Raw genomic sequence first — 21,182 nt, 5'->3', positions numbered from 1 at the left:
ATGCTGGAGTAGTACAGAAAGCTGCTCTGATTGAGAGTAATGGGATGTAGTCAAGGAAAGAAAAGGATAACAAGAAAAAAGGTTCCATTTTATGGAGAGAAGTCAGAAGATGGAAGCTCACAAGAAAGGAGTGTGAAAAGGATTGGATTTCATAAAGGTGGAAATTTTCAGAAGAATGGAAATTTGAATAAGAGACAAGATCCTAAGGGGAACAACCAGTCAAGCTAAGGACAAGTTGAAGAAAATAGATTTCAGAGACCAGAGTGCAAACATTGTGGAAAAAGACACCCAGGAGTGTGTAATAAGCTAAACATGACATGCTATAGATGCAACCAGAAGGGACACCTGGCTAATGAGTTTAAGGTACCGAAGCCGGGAGTTACATGCTATAAGTGTGGAAAGACTGGATATATAGCTAGGGAATGCAAGTCAACCGGACCAGTCAAGGCTTTGATGAATGTGGCAAGTACTAGGGCACACATGCCAGCTGAGGTATTGGCATTACCTCCACCATCTACAGCAACTCCACAAGAAACAACAAGGACATTTGATTTAAAGATGAAGGACGCTGTTCAGAATTCTGAGGTGATAGCAGGTAAACTTTTAATGAATAATGTTGAAGCTAAGGTATTGATTGATTCTGGAGCTACTAGATCTTTTATATCAGAAACTTTTGTTGATAAACTTAAATGTGATAAAGTGACCTTGAACGAGGTAATATATGTGGTAATTGCGAACCAAGAGAAGATTCCTGTGAGTTAATTCTGTCCTAAGTGTGAGATTGATATTTCAGGACATAAATTTTCAGCAGACTTGATACTTTTCAAGTTAGGGGAGTTTGATATAATCTTAGACATGGATTGGTTATGAGAGAATAACGCTAAAGTATATTTAAAGACAGAGAATGGAAAGAAAGTGGTATTTAAGGGTCAGAGGCAAGAGCTACTGTTTCTTACAATCGTCCAGGCTAAAAAATTTCTTAGGAAAGGTTGCGAATAGTTCCTAGCCTATGTAGTAGATTCAGAAAGAGAGAGCCTCAGCATGGAAGATATTCCCGTAGTCAACGAATTTCCAGATGTGTTTCCAGATGAACTACCAGGTTTACCGCCCGATCGATAAATTGAGTTTGAGATCAACCTTGCTCCAGGAAGGGAACCAGTTTCGAAGGCACCTTATAGAATGGCACCAGCAGAAATGAAAGAATTGGCGAGCCAGCTACAAGAATTGTTGGACAAAGGAGTGATACGGCCAAGTACGTCGCCATGGGGAGCACCTGTTCTATTTGTAAAGAAGAAGGATGGAAGCATGAGGTTATGTATAGACTATTGGGAGTTGAATAAGATGACGATTAAGAACCGTTACCCGCTACCAAGGATATATGATTTATTTGATCAGCTGAAAGGAGCTAAGTGCTTTTCCAAGATTGCTTTAAGATCAGGATACCATCAACTGAAGATCAAAACAAATGACATCCCGAAGACAACATTCAGGATAAGATACGGACACTATGAATTCTTAGTAATGCCTTTTGGCTTGACTAATGCCCCTGCAACATTTATGGATCTAATGAACCGGGTATTTAAAAAGTATTTGGATAAGTTTGTAGTGGTATTCATTGATGATATTCTTATATATAAAAGGTCTAAAGAAGAACATTTGCAGCATCTATGGATAACATTGGAGATACTCCGATAAGAGAAGTTGTATGCCAAATTTTCTAAATGTGAGTTCTGGTTAAATGAAGTTCAATTTTTGGGACATGTTATTGGAAGTGAAGGGGTCAAAGTGGATCCGACAAAGATTGAGGCAATTATGAGTTGGGAGAGACCAAAGACACCTATGGAAGTGCGAAGTTTTCTAGGATTGGCGGGATACTATAGAAGATTTGTTAAAGATTTCTCGAAAATCACCACGCCATTGACTAAGTTGACTAGGAAGAATCATAAATTTGAATGGAATGCAGAATGTGAAGATAGTTTTCAAAATTGAAACAGAGGTCGGTTACAGCCCCGGTGTTAGTATTACCAGACAATCAAGGAGACTTTGTGATTTTCAGTGATGCCTTACATAAAGGTCTGGGTTGCGTGCTAATGCAACACAACAAGTGATTGCGTATGCATCAAGACAGCTGAAACCACATGAATTGAAGTATCCTACACATGACTTGGAATTAGCAGCTATAGTATTTGCACTTAAGATTTGGAGACATTACCTTTATGGAGAAAGGTGTGAGATCTACACGGATCACAAGAGTTTAAAGTATATTTTCACTCAGAAGGAGCTCAACATGAGGCAAAGGAGATGGTTAGAGTTGATTAAGGACTATGATTGCTCGATAAATTATCATCCGGGAAAGACGAACATGGTAGCTGATGCTTTGAGTAGAAAAGAGAGGTTGAATATGGTAGCAATACCAAAGGAATTATCTGAAAAAATTAAGAGATTTGAATTAGAACTTTGTGGTTGCTACTATGACTTTCCAGCCAACATTATTGGAAAAGATAAAGAAATGTCAGGAAGAAAAGATGAAACAGGAGAATAATCAACTGACCGGAGAAGAGAGTTGTACTCAAAGGGATGAACAAGGTATACTAAGGTTTTCCTCAAGAATTTGGATTCCTCATGTGATTGAATTGAAGAATGAGATATTGCAAGAAGCTCACAATTCTAGATTTTCAATCTATCTGGGAAGCACCAAGATGTACCAGGACTTGAAGCAGAACTTTTGGTGGCCAAATATGAAGCGAGAAGTAGCAGAATGGGTTGCGAAGTGCTATACTTGTCAGAAAGTGAAGGCAGAACATCAAAGACCAAGCAGATTAATTCAACCCTTAAAAATTCCAGAATGGAAGTGGGAAAACATTGCCATGGACTTTATAGTAGGATTACCACGGACGAAATCCGGACATGACGCTATATGGGTTATAGTTGATCACCTTAGGAAGTCGGCACATTTTCTTCCAATTAATGAGAAGTCTTCATTGGACAGATTGGTCCATCTGTATGTGCGTGAAATCGTATTACGACATGGCATTCCTGTATCGATAGTTTTGGATAGAGATCCACGATTTAACTCAAGATTCTGGAAGCAATTTCAAGAAAGACTTGGCACAAAGTTAAACATGAGTACAACGTATCATCCGCAGACTGATGGTTAAAGCGAAAGGACAATTCAAACAATTGAAGACATGTTGCGTAGTTGTGCGATTAATTTTGCAGGAAGTTGGGACGACCACTTGCCACTGGTAGAATTCTCCTATAACAACAGAATACGCATGTGTTAGGGCGAAAACACGCGCTAATATTCACGTAAGTATACGCGTTCGCAAGTAGTATAAGATATAAATCAGATTCGTTCCCACAGAGACTGGTTTAGGTTAAGTTCAATTTATGCACCTATGCAACAATGTATGGTTATCGCTCAATGCTAAGACAAATAACAAATTGGGTTTTTATTAAACTAAGAGATTATACTAAATAACATTAACTAAGAGAATTGAGGTTGAATTACTATATATGACAAACATGGGATTCTAACTTCATTACTACTTCATTCAATAGCCTTCTCGTTCTTAACCTTAGCATGTGATGGTGAGGACACTAATCGGATAACACGAAACTGATAAACGCCAACTTTCGTTGCACGAGTACCATTCTACCAGACATCCACAAAAGAGATAGAAGCTGAATACGCACCAATTATATTGAGACCCTATATATCTATAGAATTTGACAACATAACGGTTTAAGCACAAGTTATCTATCTTGATTACATAGGGCAAGTAAAACGGTTAGAGTTACCTACGAATCATACATACATATACATGAACCTATGCTAGCATGGTAAGTTCTAAACCTCTATATTCACTGTCGCTTCAATAGAGATTAACACGCTATCTTATATGTTAGCTACGCACATAAGACGAATAAGCACAACCAATACTAGGATATCAATCAATCACCACATACCAAGATATCGAAATAATTAACTATTAAAATCCATAAGTAAATCCGCTAGAACCCCATGACAATGATTAGCCCATAATCGAACTCATCGTCACCATGGGTTCCAATGAAAGCATGGTATAAACAAGGTCTTAATAAGCTGAATAAAAATTAAAGTACGAATAAACGAGATCTAGGTTCAACAAGAACGAAAACGAGCATCCAAAGTTACAACTAATTGAAAGAATCACAAGTTGAAAACAAGATCTTCTTTTTCGGAGTTGTTCTGTGCTTCTAGGCCTTCTCCTTGGTATCCCAATCTTCCCGGATGATGAAAACCCTTTTTTTAAGTATATATACGCCCCTAGTGGACCTGGACCCTTAAAATCGTCAAATTCCACTCAAAAAAGGCTTTTTCAGCGAAATCAGCGACCAGCCGCGCCCTGAGCGGCCGCTCAGCTCAGCTCCTGAGCGGGCGCTCAGCTTTGGGAAAATTTCTGATGAATCTTGTTTTGGCCATAACTTGAGTTCTACTCGTCAGAATTAGGCGATTTAACTGTCCACGTAAAGCTATTGAGATTCTCTACAACTTGACAATGGCTTTGGCTTCCAAATCTTATCACTTTTCATCATATTTCCTTTAAAAGCTCTTTTCTTCATATAACTGATACCTGAAATGCAATAACACAAAAACACATCAAAATACCAACAACTTGAGTCCAAAACACCAATTTAAGCTTGTAATAAAGCATTCCAAGTGGATATAAAATCCACTTATCACACCCCCAAACTTGAATCGATGCTTGTCCTCAAGCATAAACAAACTCAAAACTACAAAACAAACCTAATGCATGAATGCAACTACGTGAATGCAACTAAATGATAATGCAATCGATCCCCTCAGAATAACCATAACCAAATGAATAAGCCAATGCCTCTAAGAATGCAATGACTTTAAACAGAGCTCGAATAAATCCTACAAACCAACTCACAAACCAGAAACGTGCGTGTGTGGATGCTTAACAGATATACTCTCGATACTAGATCAATAAGCATAACTTATCTATCATCGAAACAATCAAAAGTTTATAAACAGAATAGACAATAAACGCGTTATGACTCACAACACTTCCTTTCTACTAGAGTTATACAAGGATTCACACTATTATTGAACACATAACAAAGATGCTTATTTGATCGTGCAATGAATGAGGTCCTAAAAGACTTATACAATAATACCCATGTAGCGAGCGTTAGGTTAGCGGATCCCAGACTATAAAAGCCTTAGGTCACTAGGCACAAAGTCCCCTAGAACTTAATAACTCGAGTATTAAAGAGCTCACTCTTGATCAATTATGCATAAACACATACTTTTTTTTTCTTTTTTTTTTTCTCTTTTTTCTTTTTTTTTTCTTTTTTTTTCAAATAATTTCTGAATGAGTGCGTTTCGCTCCATGTTATTCAACCCTAGACTACTCATAAAAATATGAGCCGGCTACTAGCCACAACTAGCAATGAAATCCAAGTTTTTCTCCAGATAAAAAAAATTAGTGTTTTTACGTCATTACGAGAATATCACAAATTCTAAATATAACCAAGTGATTAAATCTCAACAATAAACAAGTATGATCATAATCTAGATCAAAAGCAACCCTATAAGACTTTGTGAAAATATTTATTTTTGGCATGCAAATCAATTCATTAACACTTAAATATCCCTTTATTCCTCATTACCACACTGAAATCAACATCAGCTTATCAAATATCATAGTTCATCTTAAGGGATCATGCTAAATATGCATGCAAATGCAACTATATGAAATCACATAAAAACAAACAAATATGTCCTAAATGAACAATCATACAATAATATGAATGAACTACAACTAAACATGCAACATGAATCTATATGAATCTATATGGACACACACTACTAATCCTTACATTATCACCCCCAAACTTAAAATTTTCAATGTCCTCATTGAAGGCAATAATAAGGATTTCAGGAATACCTAATTAGCGGGAGATTCACCCTCGTCGGGTGGAGGATCAGGTGGCCAATCAACCTCGCCACTAGTGTCTCGGAAAATAGTACCGAAAGCGTGTGTCAAATCTTCAGCAAAATGATGGTGAATGTCGTGCATGGCCTCCATACGCCTAGTCATTCGCCTGTACTGCTCATCACCAACACCAGTCCTATCAACTATATGTGGCGTATGAGAAGAACCCTCTGTAGGCACTGGAAGATCCGTTCGGCTACCCTCTTCATCATCAAAGATATATCCCAACCCCTTGTCAGGGGGTGAATCTAAGAATGAATAACTCAAGTGATCTGGCTGTCGGTTGAGCTCAAGTATGGGAGCTTCTTGAGTAAATGGTTCAAAACGCTCCTGAGAAATTTTCAGCTCTGCCAACCCAAGAGAATCGAATGGCATATCCAACTTCCTCTTCCACGGAGGTGCATTCAAAACCTGAATTTGCTCTACTTTAAAGCACTCATCTTTAGCTGTGGGTAACTTTATTTCCTTGAACACATTGAAAGTGACCTTCTGATCATGAACCTTCATCGTAAGCTCTCCTTTTTGCACATCGATCATAGTTCGGCCTGTAGCCAAGAATGGTCTTCCCAAGATAATGGGAATCTTCTTATCTTCTTCGAAATCAAGAATTACAAAGTCAGCAGGAAAGAAGAGTTTATCCACCTTGACCAAGACATCCTCCACTATACCTCGTGGATAAGCGATGGAACAGTCAGCTAGTTGCAATGACATGTATGTTGGTTTTGGATCAGGCAGACCAAGCTTCTTGAAGATAGATAAGGGCATCAGATTGATGCTAGCTCCTAAATCACATAAACACTTGTCTAACGACAAGTTTCCGATGGTGCAAAGAATAGTGAAGCTTCCAGGATCTTTAAGCTTCGGAGGCAACTTCTGTTGCAGCACAGCACTGCATTCCTCCGTTAGAGCAACAGTCTCTAAGTCATCGAGCTTCACTTTCCGAGATAGAATACCTTTTATAAACCTCGCATAGCCAGGCATCTGTTCAAGAGCTTCAGCGAAAGGTATGTTGATATGAAGTTTCTTGAACACCTCCAAAAACTTCTCAAACTGCTTATCCAACTTCTGCTTCTGCAGCCTTTTAGGAAAAGGAGGTGGAGGATAGATCTGCTTCTCCCCTGTATTACCCTCAGGAGGAGTGTGTTCCACAGTAATCTTCCTTGGTTCCACCTCTGCTTCCTTCTGCACTTCTTCTTCAGCCACAACTGCATTTTCCGAATCTTGAGATTTTTCAGGCTCTTCGTCTTGCTGAATTTGGGGGCTTGCGACCTTTCCAGACCTTAAGGTGATGGCGTTCACATGTTCTTCAACTTCCCTCTTTCCTGGATTGGCTTCTGTATCACTACGAAGCATTCCTGGTGGCCGATTCAATAAGGCATTAGCAATTTGCCCTATTTGGTTCTCCAGAGTCTTGATAAAATTAGCCTGGCTTTGGCATATAAGAGCCTGGTTTTTGCACATAAGCCTCAACTCCTCCAATTCAGATTTTTCATTCGAAGATAGACCTGCATCATGAATTTGTTGTTGAATTTGGAGTTGTTGTTTTGGTGTAATTTGTTGCTGAAAACCAGGAGGGTTGAATAGCTTATTTCCAAACTGCTGGAATGGCTATTGCATCGCATTCTGATTGTTGCTCCAGCTGAAGTTAGGATGATTCCAGTTGTCAGGATGATAAGTGTCTGGAACTGGTTGCTGCGATCTCTGAAAGTTGCTCACAAACTGAGCTGAGTCGCTAGATATAGCGCATTGCTCTATCGCATGCGGACCTGCACACAGCTCACAAACACTAATTATCTGCTTAACACCATAGTTAGCCAGAGAATCGATCTACATAGACAACGCCTTTAGTTGAGCAGTGATAGCCGTAGCTGTATCCACTTCAAGAACTCCTGCTACCTTTCCCTGTGGATATCTCTGGGTTGGATACTGATATTCATTAGCAGCCATCAGTTCAATTAGATCATAAGCTTCCTCATAGCTCTTTGCCCATAATGCTCCGCCTGATGCTGCATCGAGCATGGGTCTGGACTGTGCTCCCAACCCATTGTAAAAATAAGTGATGATCATCCAATCAGGAATTCCATGATGAGGACACTTCCTAAGCATCTCCTTGTAGCGCTCCCAAGCTTCACATAGCGATTCTCCCGTTTGCTGCACAAATTGAGTAATAGCGTTCCTCATTGCAGCTGTCTTCGCCATAGGGAAGAATTTAGTAAGGAATTTCTGAGCAAGATCCTCCCAAGTAGTAATTGAACCAGCTGGTAGAGAGTGTAACCAGCTCTTAGCCTTGTCCCTCAGAGAGAATGGGAACAGTCTTAGCTTCACAGCATCTTTAGAAACACCGTTGAACTTGAAGGTGTCGCAGATCTCAATGAAATCCCTAATGTGCATATTGGGATCTTCCGTTGAAGAACCCCCAAACTGGATTGAATTCTGCACCCATTGAATTATGCCAGGCTTGATCTCAAAGGTATTAGCTGTGATAGCTGACCGGACAATGCTAGATTGAATGTCATTGATCTTGGGTTGAGAAAAATCCATCAAGGCTTTCGTTCGTTCTGCTGGATCTCCCATTGTAATGAGTACCTGAAACACAAACAAATAAACTGTGAAAGTAAAAGAATCCGAGTCAGTGAACTTTAACGACCACTGATGACAAGCACATAAACTAAAAATTAACACCGAGTCCCCGGCAGCGGCGCCAAAAACTTGTTAGGGCGAAAACACGCGCTAATATTCATGCAAGTATACGCGTTCGCAAGTAATATAAGATATAAATCAGATTCGTTCCCACAGAGACTGGTTTAGGTTAAGTTCAATTTATGCACCTATGCAACAATGTATGGTTATCGCTTAATGCTAAGACAAATAACAAATTGGGTTTTTATTAAACTAAGAGATTATACTAAATAACATTAACTAAGAGAATTGAGGTTGAATTACTATATATGACAAACATGGGATTCTAACTTCATTACTACTTCATTCAATAGCCTTCTCGTTCTTAACCTTAGCATGTGATGGTGAGGACACTAATAAGATAACACGAAACTGATAAACGCCAACTTTCGTTGCACGAGTACCATTCTACCAGACATCCACAAAAGAGATAGAAGCTGAATAGACACCAATTATATTGAGACCCTATATGTCTATAGAATTTGACAACATAACGGTTTAAGCACAAGTTATCTATCTTGATTACATAGGGCAAGTAAAATGGTTAGAGTTACCTACGAATCATACATACACATACATGAACCTATGCTAGCATGGCAAGTTCTAAACCTCTATATTCACTCTCGCTTCAATAGAGATTAACACGCTATCTTATATGTTAGCTACGCACATAAGACGAATAAGCACAACCAATACTAGGATATCAATAAATCACCACATACCAAGATATCGAAACAATTAACTATTGAAATCCATAAGTAAATCCGCTAGAACCCCATGACAACGATTAGCCCATAATCGAACTCATCGTCACCATGGGTTCCAATGAAAGCATGGTATAAACAAGGTCTTAATAAGCTGAATAAAAATTAAAGTACGAATAAACGAGATCTAGGTTCAACAAGAACGAAAACGAGCATCCAAAGTTACAACTAATTCAAAGAATCACAAGTTGAAAATAAGATCTTCTTTTTTGGAGTTGTTCTGTGCTTCTAGGCCTTCTCCTTGGTATCCCAATCTTCCCGGATGATGAAAACCCTTTTTTTTAAGTATATATACGACCCTAGTGGACCTGGACCCTTAAAATCGTCAAATTCCACTCAAAAAAGGCTTTTTCAGCGAAATCAGCGACCAGCCGCGCCCTTCCTGAGTGGCCGCTCAGCTCCTGAGTGGGCGCTCAGCTACTGACTGGGAAAATTTCTGATGAATCTTGTTTTGGCCATAACTTGAGTTCTACTCGTCAGAATTAGGCGATTCAACTGCCCACGCAAAGCTATTGAGATTCTCTACAACTTGACAATGACTTTGGCTTCCAAATCTGATCACTTTTCATCATATTTCCTTTAAAAGCTCTTTTCTTCATATAACTGATACCTGAAATGCAATAACACAAAAACACATCAAAATACCAACAACTTGAGTCCAAAACACCAATTTAAGCTTATAATAAAGCATTCCAAGTGGATATAAAATCCACTTATCAATATGCCACCATACGAAGCTTTATACGGACAGAAGTGCAGATCACCAACTAGTTGGGATAAAGTGGGAGAAGGAAAGATTCTAGGCCCGAAATTGGTGCAACAAATACATGAGATAGACAAATTGATTTAGAAGAGATTACTTGCTCCTCAAGATAGGAAAAAAAAAGTATGCAGACCCTGCTCGTAAGGACATCAGATCCAAGTAGGTGAAGCCGTATTACTGAAAGTATCACCGAGGAAAGTATTGTCTAGATTTGGCAAGAAAGGGAAGTTAGCGCCTAGATATATTGGTCCTTTTGAAATTCTGAGTCAAGTAGGGAAGATGGCCTATGAATTAGCTTTGCCGCCTCAGTATCAGCATGTGCATAATATGTTTCATGTGTCATTGCTTAAGAAGTATAATCCTGATGCCAACCATGTGATAGAGTATGAACCTATAGAGATTCAGGCATGCCTGTCATTTGTGGAACAACCTGTCAAAATACTCGGCTGGCAAGAGAAAAGTCTTAGAAATAAGTTGGTCAAGTTGGTAAGAGTACTTTGGAGAAATCCCAAGGTTGAAGAGTCAATGTGGGAACTAGAGTCGGATATGCGTAGCCGGTATCCTTACTTATTCTCCTAGATTCCGGGGACAGAATCCTTTAAGGGGGAGAGGATGTTACGACCACTATTTATAAATCTTATCTATATATAATTGTGTATTTATAATTGAGATTTAAATTATGTGAAATTGTAAATGTGGGCGATCTATATGTTGAGTGCCTATAAATTAAGTGTTTAATGTATTAGTTTATATAAAATTTTTTGAAAGGAAAATCTTATTATTTAGTATTTTTAAATGATAATCAAAAGTATTTCATTCTATATGAAAAATCCTTTTTTAAAAATCTTTTAACAACAAATTTTCAAATCTTATATCATTAAATTTCTAAAATCATAAGCTATTTTATAATATATATTTTATGATTTATGGAAGTGCATATATATTTATAGAAATTATTTTAAATGGATTAGTTAATTTTTAATTTTCAATTTACTTAGTTGCCCATGCATGCATTTTGCTCCTAACACAAGATAAGGGCAAACTTGGAAATTCCAACCCCGCTAACTACTACTTCATTAGCCAAGTTACTTCTTTATCTTTGCATGCAAGTTGACACAAGCTTGCTAGAGGGTTACTTTTGTCAATTCTCAATTCCACTCATATTTTAGTCAAATTAAAACCAAAAACCAAAGATAAGTTGTCATAATTCTCACTACCACATCACACTCACTCTCCCTCCTCTCCTCCCTTCTTCCTCTCTCGACCCTCTCTCGGCCGAAGCCCCCACCCCCCATTCTCCTTCATTTTTTTCATTCAAACATCCACCCTCCATTAAGTAATCTCACTTCCCATATATTGATCATTTATAATCCAAAGAGTTTAGATGAAATTTGTTAAACTCAAAGTGAACACCCTTGATTCTTATGAATCTAAGGCTTTCACCATGAGATATATTATCATGGGGTTGAGAATGGCTAGACATGAGTGTGTCACACTTGTGCAAATGTTGTTTTCACCCTAATCCATTCAGCCATGACTTCTTAGGAGCCGAATTGATGGTGTTCTTGTTGCTTTGTTGGATTTTTGTGTGTTTATGTGATAATAGCTTGGATTTGGAAATAAAAACTTGATAAAACTCTTTGCATGCTAAGTGATCATATTAGTTATGGTTAATTCTAGGCTTGCATGTTGATTCTATGATGAAATTTATATGGAAACCATATTGTTTTTGGCTTGTAAGTTCGAAAGCATGCATGTATAGGTTCAACTCATGATTTCCGAAAGTTCTTGATTATTTGGATTGATTTTTATTAATAAACTCTAATTTCAGTTGAGTTAAGATATTAAATATGATTTTTCCTCCTTGTTATGTGATTTTAGATTCTTATATATGGAGGATTTAAGTTGTTCTATTCGAAATTGTGATGACTTGTAATTAGTATATTATTTTGACTCTTATTTTGCTATATTTCACTTTAGGTAAGGATCATCTCCACTAATCCAATATTGTGTGTGGGAGTGTTAGTTAAGTAGGTTACCTTGGTTGAGGTTTAGTTGGGTTTTGGTTGATGTTTGGTTTGGTTTGTCAAGTGGGAAATCATGGTGGAACGGGTACATTAAATTCTGCAGATTTTCAGTTTAGTAACATGAGGTTTAGGGTGAGATTTGACATTGTCATTGTAATGCACTTTGAGGCCCAAGTCATCAGAAGCTAGTACTAGGGGTATACTTCAGATTTTAGATGTTTGTTAGAGGTTTTTAGGTTGTTTGGTTAAGTGCACGAGTGAAAACACTAAATCTGTCCAGCAAGGGACAATTTTACTGCAACCTAGAAATGAGGAGTTTTGACCATGTCATGGGTAGGCCCTCACTAGGCCCTAGTTGGCCCTAGTTAGAGGGAGTGTCAGAGGTGTTTTTCCAGCCATAGTTCATAGGAATTGAGCTATAATCATGTGTCACAAGTTAGTGCAAGACATGACACTTTTCTGTCTAGAAAATAGGGGAACCATGGACTTTAATCTTAGGCCTAGAGAGGCCCAGGCTAGGTCTTTGAGTCACATCAAGTTTGAGAGTTACCTTATGATCAGAAGAGTCTAGTTTAGAAGTTTGGAAGGTAAACGTGAGGTGTAAGGGTGTCAATTGTACTCAAAAACCCATTGATGTCATCCTGAAATCACTATAATGAGCACATTCACTTAGCATTTAGTTTTAGAGCACTTATGAGTGAGGCCTAGGTTGACCATCATAGTTGTAAGATAGTTTAAGGTCAGTAGAGTGTAGGGCCTAGGTCAGGTCAATAGGAACTTGATGGTTTAAAAAAGGCACTTCAAATTATGAGGTCAATATTAGGAGTTTTGACTAGTTTAGCATAACTAAGTTACTTGAGTAAGTGGAGTGAAATCATCCAAGCTTAGTTATGCAATATAGTGTGTTGATGTATTATTATGTATTTAAATATGTTATGTGAGCATATGTGGCTATGTGAGCTATTATTCTTATAAGGTAATTATAAGCATGTATGTGTATATGAGCCTAAGTGCCAATGTGCTTAATTTTGGTTTATAATTAGGTTGAGTTGGTGATAATATATTATAATGAGGTTATTATTATTTTGTGTAGGCTTTCGAGACGAGGGTAAACTTGCCATTAAAGTCGAGTAAAGCTCCCAGTTGCTCCCACTTGCCAGTCAAGTCAAGCCTTTCTCAAGGCAAGTGTTTCAACCTACCTTTTTTTGTTTACACTGCAAATCTGTGTTAACCCACCTTTATATATGATGCGAGTATTCTAATTCACCTTGATATACATGTATACATGGTCTAAGTGGTTTCAAATCTATCTTTCGTATTATATGCAAGTGCCATGAACCCTCAAGTATCTATTGCAAGTAGTTTAACTTTACTTGGAGATTGCTATGCAAGTAATTCAAAAGTCATACCATGCTAATATACTAAAGTAATTGTGATGCTGAACCCTGTATAAGTTATATTTAGTAACCTTATCTTGACACCTTAAAGTCAGTTATTCCTCAAAGTTGTTTATATATGCTTGATAACTCTATTCTTATCCTTAAACCATGAGACCCTGTTATACTTTGAACTGATGCTCACCTTCTTTATATTTTAAATACCTATGTCTTATCTGGAACCACTACATTGAACCTGGTTTGACTTAGTTCCTTTATACTATTCAATAACCCTGTTAAACCTCATTACCAAATCCCTTGTGAATAGAAACTTTGCAATTCCATTTGATAAGGTATCAATCTAGTTGATCACAAACTTAAAATTTATTGAACCTATTCCATGTGCTTCAAAGTTGATCTAAAACCCTTGATAAAGATGTTCACTGTTTAAGAAATTAACCGTCACTTGGCATCAGTTTTTAAAATGAAAAGTTAAAAATGGATTTTTCAGTCCCAAAGGGGGACAAATGTTTTCTTTAAAAAGTGGACCTAGACTGAGACGCAAGTCCTTTCCGCTTTTAAATTATAGGCTTAAAGGTTGCCTAGGGATCCCATTAATGTTCTAGAACCCAGCGAGATTCGAGATTACTTCGCGGCTGATCACCGGCTGTAATCCGTAGCGTCATAAAATGGTTTTGATAAAGAAATGGTTTTTAATTGTTTTGTTACAAATAAAAGATGCCATCACCCTGAAAGTATATCTCTTATTACTATATTGTTGAATCTTTCATTTCTATTGTTATTATTATTGTTTATGTATATTATAGCACTTGTTGAGCATTTGGCTCACTACTTGCTTTCACCATGATATTTCAGCTAGCAGATATGGTTAGATTCAAGCAGACATCACGTAAGATTTATGATGCCGATTCGTATGTTCAAGCTTAGGTAGATTAGTGATCGTTTTATGTGAGGACTCGATATTAAATCAGGTTGTAATAGTTAATAGTATTGGGCTGTTCCAAACCCTAAACTGTAAGATCTTAGATTCAGTGTATTTATTTCCTTTTTTAACTATTGTGATTATTCATATAGTGTCTTTTGTTAAAATTGGGGTGTGACACTGAGCAAGTTAGAGAAAACAAGATACAACTCCTCATACAACAATATGAACATTTTTATTTTGAAGATGGTGAGTCACTGAGTGACATTTTCAGTAGATTTCTATAACTGTTGAATGGTTTAAAGTTGTATGAGAGGATCTACCAAACTAAAGATTCTAACCTAAAATTCCTGAGATCTCTATCAAAAGAATAGAAGCCAATGGCAGTCTCTCTCAGAAATTCTCAAAAGTGTAAAGAATTTACTTTAGAGAAACTGTATGGTATCTTAAAAACCTATGAGCTCGAAATGGAGCAGGATGCACTATTGGAGAAAGGAAGGAAGAAAGGTGGATCTGTTGCACTAGTAGCTGAACAAGAGAGAGGAATAATGTTGAATGGTTGAAGCTGTGGAATCTGCACCAAACTCCAGTGTAATATCCGGGATATATCGTGTAATTATTTTTGATATTATTATGTGTGCCCAGTATCTATTCTGTGAGTTAATTGTTAAGTGTTATCTGTACTTGAATATTCAAAAATAATATTAATTGAGTATTTTAATTTTTTATATGTCCAAAATAAAATATAGATAATTGTCATATCTTCCTAATTATTTTTATGTTGATTTATGGATTTATAAGAATCATATGAAATTTCTAAAATCTTTTTCCGGGTAATTAAAATCTATTTTATAAAAACGGGAACCAACCGACGTCAACCGTTGTTACGTTTTTGGAACCCGAAACTCTTCCGAGAACTCCTTCCTAACCCAATTGTAATATTCCGAGCATTTTTCATGTTTCGACTTTTTCGATCCGGCTTACGGTTTGTCCTGCGCGGGTCCCGGCGCAACATTTTCGATACAATATTCGTTTCGGTAAATCAATAAAACCCGTATTTTCGATAAACGTGAGCTTTTTATTAAACTATCCCAATTATCACTTCGTAATACGTGTAACCAGGCGCTGAGACCAAGACCGCAGTACAAATTGTACTGATTTGGATAATTATCCCAAAAACCGATACCGTTTGGATCAGTTTTTACAGATAAATGTACTGTTTTATATCCAGAATGATCCAACGGGATACAAATTTTCCGTAATTATAAATAGCCTTTTACCGTATTTTATTTCGTATCAAAATCATTTGCAGATAGTTAATTATATAATTTTCAGAGAAAAACCCTAATTACATAAACTGTTCTAAGAATCAAACAGCAAAACGAAGGCGTTACCGATCTCTGTTTTTAAAGCTTGAGTAACCAAAACGAAGTATTTGAGGTGTTCTATCAGATTCTGAGCTTTATTTCACTGCAGAAATCAAGGGTATTTTTCTAAAAAATTATTTATTTTCGAATTTATTTTATTAAAAATATGAATTTTTGTTCGGATGATTGTTTGTATGATTTGATGATTGCATGTTGTAGAGCTTGTTTTCCTGATGATTTTCATATGTCATACGTCTGATTTGGAGTTCAATAACATGTTCAAATTTGAGTTTAATTTTCGAATTTCAAAATTAGGGTTTATAACCCGTATGAATGTTCTTACTTGAAATTTGGGGGTTTCTTATTCTGTGATAGATTGATGTTGTGTTATAGTGGGTTGTGTTCTCTGTGAAATTTGCAATCTAGTCGTATAAGTTTCATGAACCAACGAGGTATGTAGAGAAGGGATTTGTGTTTTGAAGTTTTCCGATGTTCACCGGAAACTGGAAAACTTCACGGCCAAATTTCGGCCAACTCAGGGATTGTTAGGTTGTTTTGATTGCATGGTTGTGTTCCTGGTAACCTGTAGATGTGATCTGGAGGTGTTGGTGGGGTGAGGACGCCGGGAACATGTTCTCCGGCCACTCCCGACTTTTTCCGGCGACTGGACTGCAAAATTGCAGTTTGGTCCCTGCAGTTTTGAAAACGATGCAGTTTGGTCCCTGTAGTTTCCAGATTTTGCAAAAATTGGATTTCTGTTTTAAAAATGTTTAAAAATCATATTTCCTATTTATTTTTATTATAAAAATTCGTTTTTAATTTCTGAAAATTCTAAAAATTATTATTTTAATTCAAAAATTATTTTTAATTCACAAATAAATCTGAATTAATTAGTTAATTAATTTCAGTTAATTTTTAATTGATTAATTAGTCAATTAATTCGAAAATTAATTGATTAATTGATTTAATTAATTATTAATTGATTTTAATTAGTTATTTAATTAGATTTAATTATTTAAAAATGATTTAAAAATTCTGAAAAATAGTTTCGAGCTTTAAAATATTATTCTAAATTATTTCCAAGGCTCGATAATTATTCTAAAATTATTTTGGAGCCAGATGGGCCAACCGAACCCTGTTTATTAACCCGAAATTGATCCAACGACCCGTTTTAATTCCGAAAAATATTTTAAAAATCATTTTAAATACCCGAAAGCATATTTATGACCCGAGACTTCTTTATAGATGATATGTCATTGATTACGTGATGTATTATGTGTTATACGTGACCTGTTGTTTGACTATCGGTCTATATATTCGGTGTTTACTTGGTTATTGCATAGATTTCAATCCGTTAATCGGATTTGGGTAAAACGAAGGGTAGATAGAAGTATGTGTTGAATAGAATCCTGTGAGTTGATGATTGATAGATGCTTATGATATGTGAGCAGAAGAGGCAAGGCATAGGAAAGGGAAACAGGTAGTTGAGGAGTAAGACGATTGTGATTGAAAGCAAGTGCAGGATAGTAAGCTAATATCAGGCAAGTGTTCTGAACTTTCTCGAGATATTGTAATTCTTGATAGTCTTGTTGACATTGCAAGTGCTTTGAAGCACGGAAACGTAAATCCTGATTTCAGTTATTGTTCTTGAGCTATGAACCATATTCTTTCTAAGCCATTGATTATTGTATACCCAAACACGAACCACAAATCTACGATACTACTCCACAAATACATACAAACTAAATACCAGACACTGAACTGAATTATTATATACTCAATCCATGATATCTTATGCTTTGAAAGACCAAATCCTTGAAACCCTGAAATGTTGTTTCCTTTGTTATCCAATTCTTTCATTACCCAGCATTCAAGCTTTGAAAGTACCTTGTTGATCCTTACAAGGATTGAAACCCTTTCATTGTTAAACATTTATTGTTGTTAATGATTTCGGTTATTGTTTATTATTGCATATTCTGTTATTATGTTAGAATTGGATTGTTTTTATAAAATTGTGGACCAGATTCGTGGTCAGACCATATAATGGTCAAGTTAGGCCAATGTGTGCTTTGGATCCAGTAGTTAGAGCAATGCTGTGTGCCTTGCTCGGGGTTAGTGCGTGACTGATCAGCAGCCTAACCTTGGTTTTAAATTAAAAGTATAATATCCAATTCTAATTCATAATCCATTGTTCACTTGATATCATAACCATATTCACCTGATGATCATTATTCTCAGTTTTGTCATTATGACTTTTTGAGCTAGTTAGCTCATTTGTGCGATGTTGTTTATATTCTTTCCAGTTAAAAAGGAACCAGTTGGTAAAGAGGATCCCCAGTCCAGCGCGAGAGTTAGGGGTTCAGGTTGAGAAAGCTGAGCTAGTAGGCTTCTTTTGGAATAATTTAAGTTTGTAAAAGTTTGTAATAATGTTTAATACTCAGTTTGAATTTGAAATAGTTGGGATTTGAACGGTTTGTAATATATTAGTATGTTTGGCTTGTGTGCATACTTTAACCTGTTGCGGTCCGGTGGTGGTTGGTAAGTAGGGTCATTGCATATATTATTATTATCTTTATTATTGTTATAAGCAGGTTATAATTAAGGTGTGTGTGTGGACCCCAAACTTCTGACCCGGGTTTGGAGGGCACCACATCCAGGGTTTGTGAAGGAAAAGGAAAAAGGCTAATGGCTGAGAATGAAATTTATCCTAGTCAGGATGAAATGGAGGACATAAATGAGCATCTGGCTTTCCTATCAATAAGATTTTCCAAGCTGTAATTCAAAAAGAATTTTGGAGCAACCAAGATAAACAAAAACATGGTGAACAAGTCAAAAATCAAATGTTTCAAGTGTGGCTTGAGTGGTCATTTTTCCAATGAATGCAGAAAGCCTAATTCTGAGAAAAGGAGGTTTGAGCCAGTGGATTATAAAAAAATACTTTGAATTCCTCAAACAAAAGGAAAAGGCTTTCTTGACTCAAGAAAAGGATTGGGAAACTGATGGGGAAGATGAAGATGAAGAAAAAGCTATGTCAACCTAGCCCTAATGGCCAAATCAAATGAAGTAGAATTCAGTTCCTCAAGAAATCAGGGAAACAGAAAGAGTCTATGGTATCTAGATAATGGATGCTCAAGGCACATGACTGGAGACTCTACCCTGCTCACTGAGTTCAAGGAGACAGCTGGCCCAAGTATTACTTTTGAAGATGACAATAAAGGGTATATTATGGGATATGGATTGATTTCAAAAGATAATGTCATCATTGAAGAAGTTGCTCTAGTTGATGGACTCAAACACAATCTCTTGAGTGTCAGCCAACTATGTGACAAAGGCAACTCTATAACTTTCAATACTGAAGCCTTTGTTGTTACCTGCAAGGAAAATAACAAAGTAGTTCTCACTGGAGTGAGAAAAGGAAATATGTACCTTGCTGACTTCAACTCATCTATTGCAGATTCTATTACTTGTCTTTTCAGCAAAGCAAGTCAAGATGAAAGTTGTCTATAACACAAGAAGCTGTCTCATCTGAACTTCAAGACTATGAATGAATTAGTCAGGAAAGATCTAGTAAGAGGCATTCCTCAAGTTGAGTTCTCAAAGGATGGATTGTGTGATGCTTGTCAAAAAGGGAAATAAATTAAAGAATCATTCAAAAGGAAGCTTGAATCGACAATTGAATAACCACTACAACTGTTGCACATGAATTTATTTGGACCAGTCAATGCGTTATCAATTTCAAAGAAGAGATATTGCCTAGTGATTGTGGATGACTTCTCAAAGTTCTCTTAGAAATATTTTCTTAAATCTAAAGATGAAGCTAGTGAAATCATTATCAATCATATAAGGCAAGTCAACAATCATCCTGATCTTAAGGTTAGAAGAATTAAGAGTGACAATGGAACTTAGTTCAAGAATTCTGCAATGAGGTCGTTCGTTGAAGAAATTGGGATCATGCATGAGTTTTCAGCAGCAAGGACTCCACAACAAAATAGAGTAGTGGAAAGAAAGAACAAATCCCTAATTGAAGCTACAAGAACCATGTTAGAGGAATCAAATTTACCAACTTATTTTTGGGCTGAAGCTTTCAATATTGCATGTACACTCAGAACATTTCTTTGGTCAATCAAGCAAAATGCATGACTCCTTATCAATTGTTCAAGAACAAGAAGCCAACACTGAACTTTCTTCGTGTCTTTGGCTGCAAATGCTATATTCTAAGGAATCAAACTGAGTAACATGGAGAGTTTGATGCAAAGCAGATGAAGGTATCTTTGTTACGCGGTTGGAAAATCATACAGAGTCTACAATCTAAGAACCAACATTATTATGGAATATCTACATGTTGTGTTTGATGATAAGAATATTGAAGGACTACAAGATGAAGGTTTTCATGAAAGCCTAAAAATTTGACAATGTTGAGATGAACTATGATGACAATGATGATGAAAATGATCAAGAAATAATTTCTAAGGAATATGCAGAAAGATCAACAAATGAAGCACAAAATTCTACATCCGTCGAAAGACAAAATGCTGTATCTGTTGAAAGATCAAGTACAACATCCGTTGAAAGACATGGTGCATCATCCGTTGACAAATAAACTGTATCATCTGTCGAAAGACAAAATTTAGCATCCGTTGAACCCTCAATAGGAGCTGAAAGTCATTCTAGATCATAAACTAAAAGAACTCCAACCTCAAATCAAAGATCCACAAACTCAGGGGGAGTTTATTTGAATCAAAACTCAGTCACACATCAAGATATCTATGAGGCCTCTTCATCTAGAGCTAATCTACCACAACAAAGGAAATGGACTAGAGATCACCCATTTGAATTAATCATTGGTGATGCATCTTCAAGAGTGCAAACAAGAAAAACAACTCAAGATGAATGTCTTTTTTGGCAGCTTTCTATCTCAGGAAGAGCCAAAGAAGGTAGAAGAAGCTTTGGTGGATCCTGATTGGATTTTAGCTATGTAGGAAGAGTTAAACCAATTTGAAAGGAATAAAGTATGGAAGTTGGTACCCAAACCTAAAGGCAAGAATTCTATTGACACGAAATGGGCATTCAAAAATAAGATGTATGAGAATGGCATAGTCATAAGGAATAAAGCTAGATTGGTTGCTAAGGGCTACTGTCAATAAGAAGGAATAGATTTTGATGAGTCTTTTGCTCATGTTACAAGACTTGAAGCCATCAGAATTTTTCTAGCCTATGCAGCCCATGCCAATTTCAAAGTCTATCAAATGGATGTCAAA

At 36.6% G+C, this 21,182-nt stretch overlaps 1 non-coding gene across 1 annotated transcript; it reads left to right on the top strand.

Annotated features, from left to right (window-relative positions):
* Nucleotides 1-8,082: 8,082 nt before the first annotated feature.
* On the top strand, nt 8,083-8,189 carry LOC141716499 (small nucleolar RNA R71). The gene has a single exon (XR_012573207.1). It is a non-coding gene; the product is annotated as a small nucleolar RNA R71 (small nucleolar RNA).
* The last annotated feature ends 12,993 nt before the right edge of the window (nt 8,190-21,182 follow it).

This window comes from Apium graveolens, chromosome 3 (assembly GCF_009905375.1).
Source record: "Apium graveolens cultivar Ventura chromosome 3, ASM990537v1, whole genome shotgun sequence".
Classification (NCBI taxonomy): Eukaryota; Viridiplantae; Streptophyta; class Magnoliopsida; order Apiales; family Apiaceae; genus Apium; species Apium graveolens.
The sequence above is the reverse complement of the archived record's forward strand: the minus strand, read 5'-3'. Positions and strand labels throughout refer to the sequence as shown.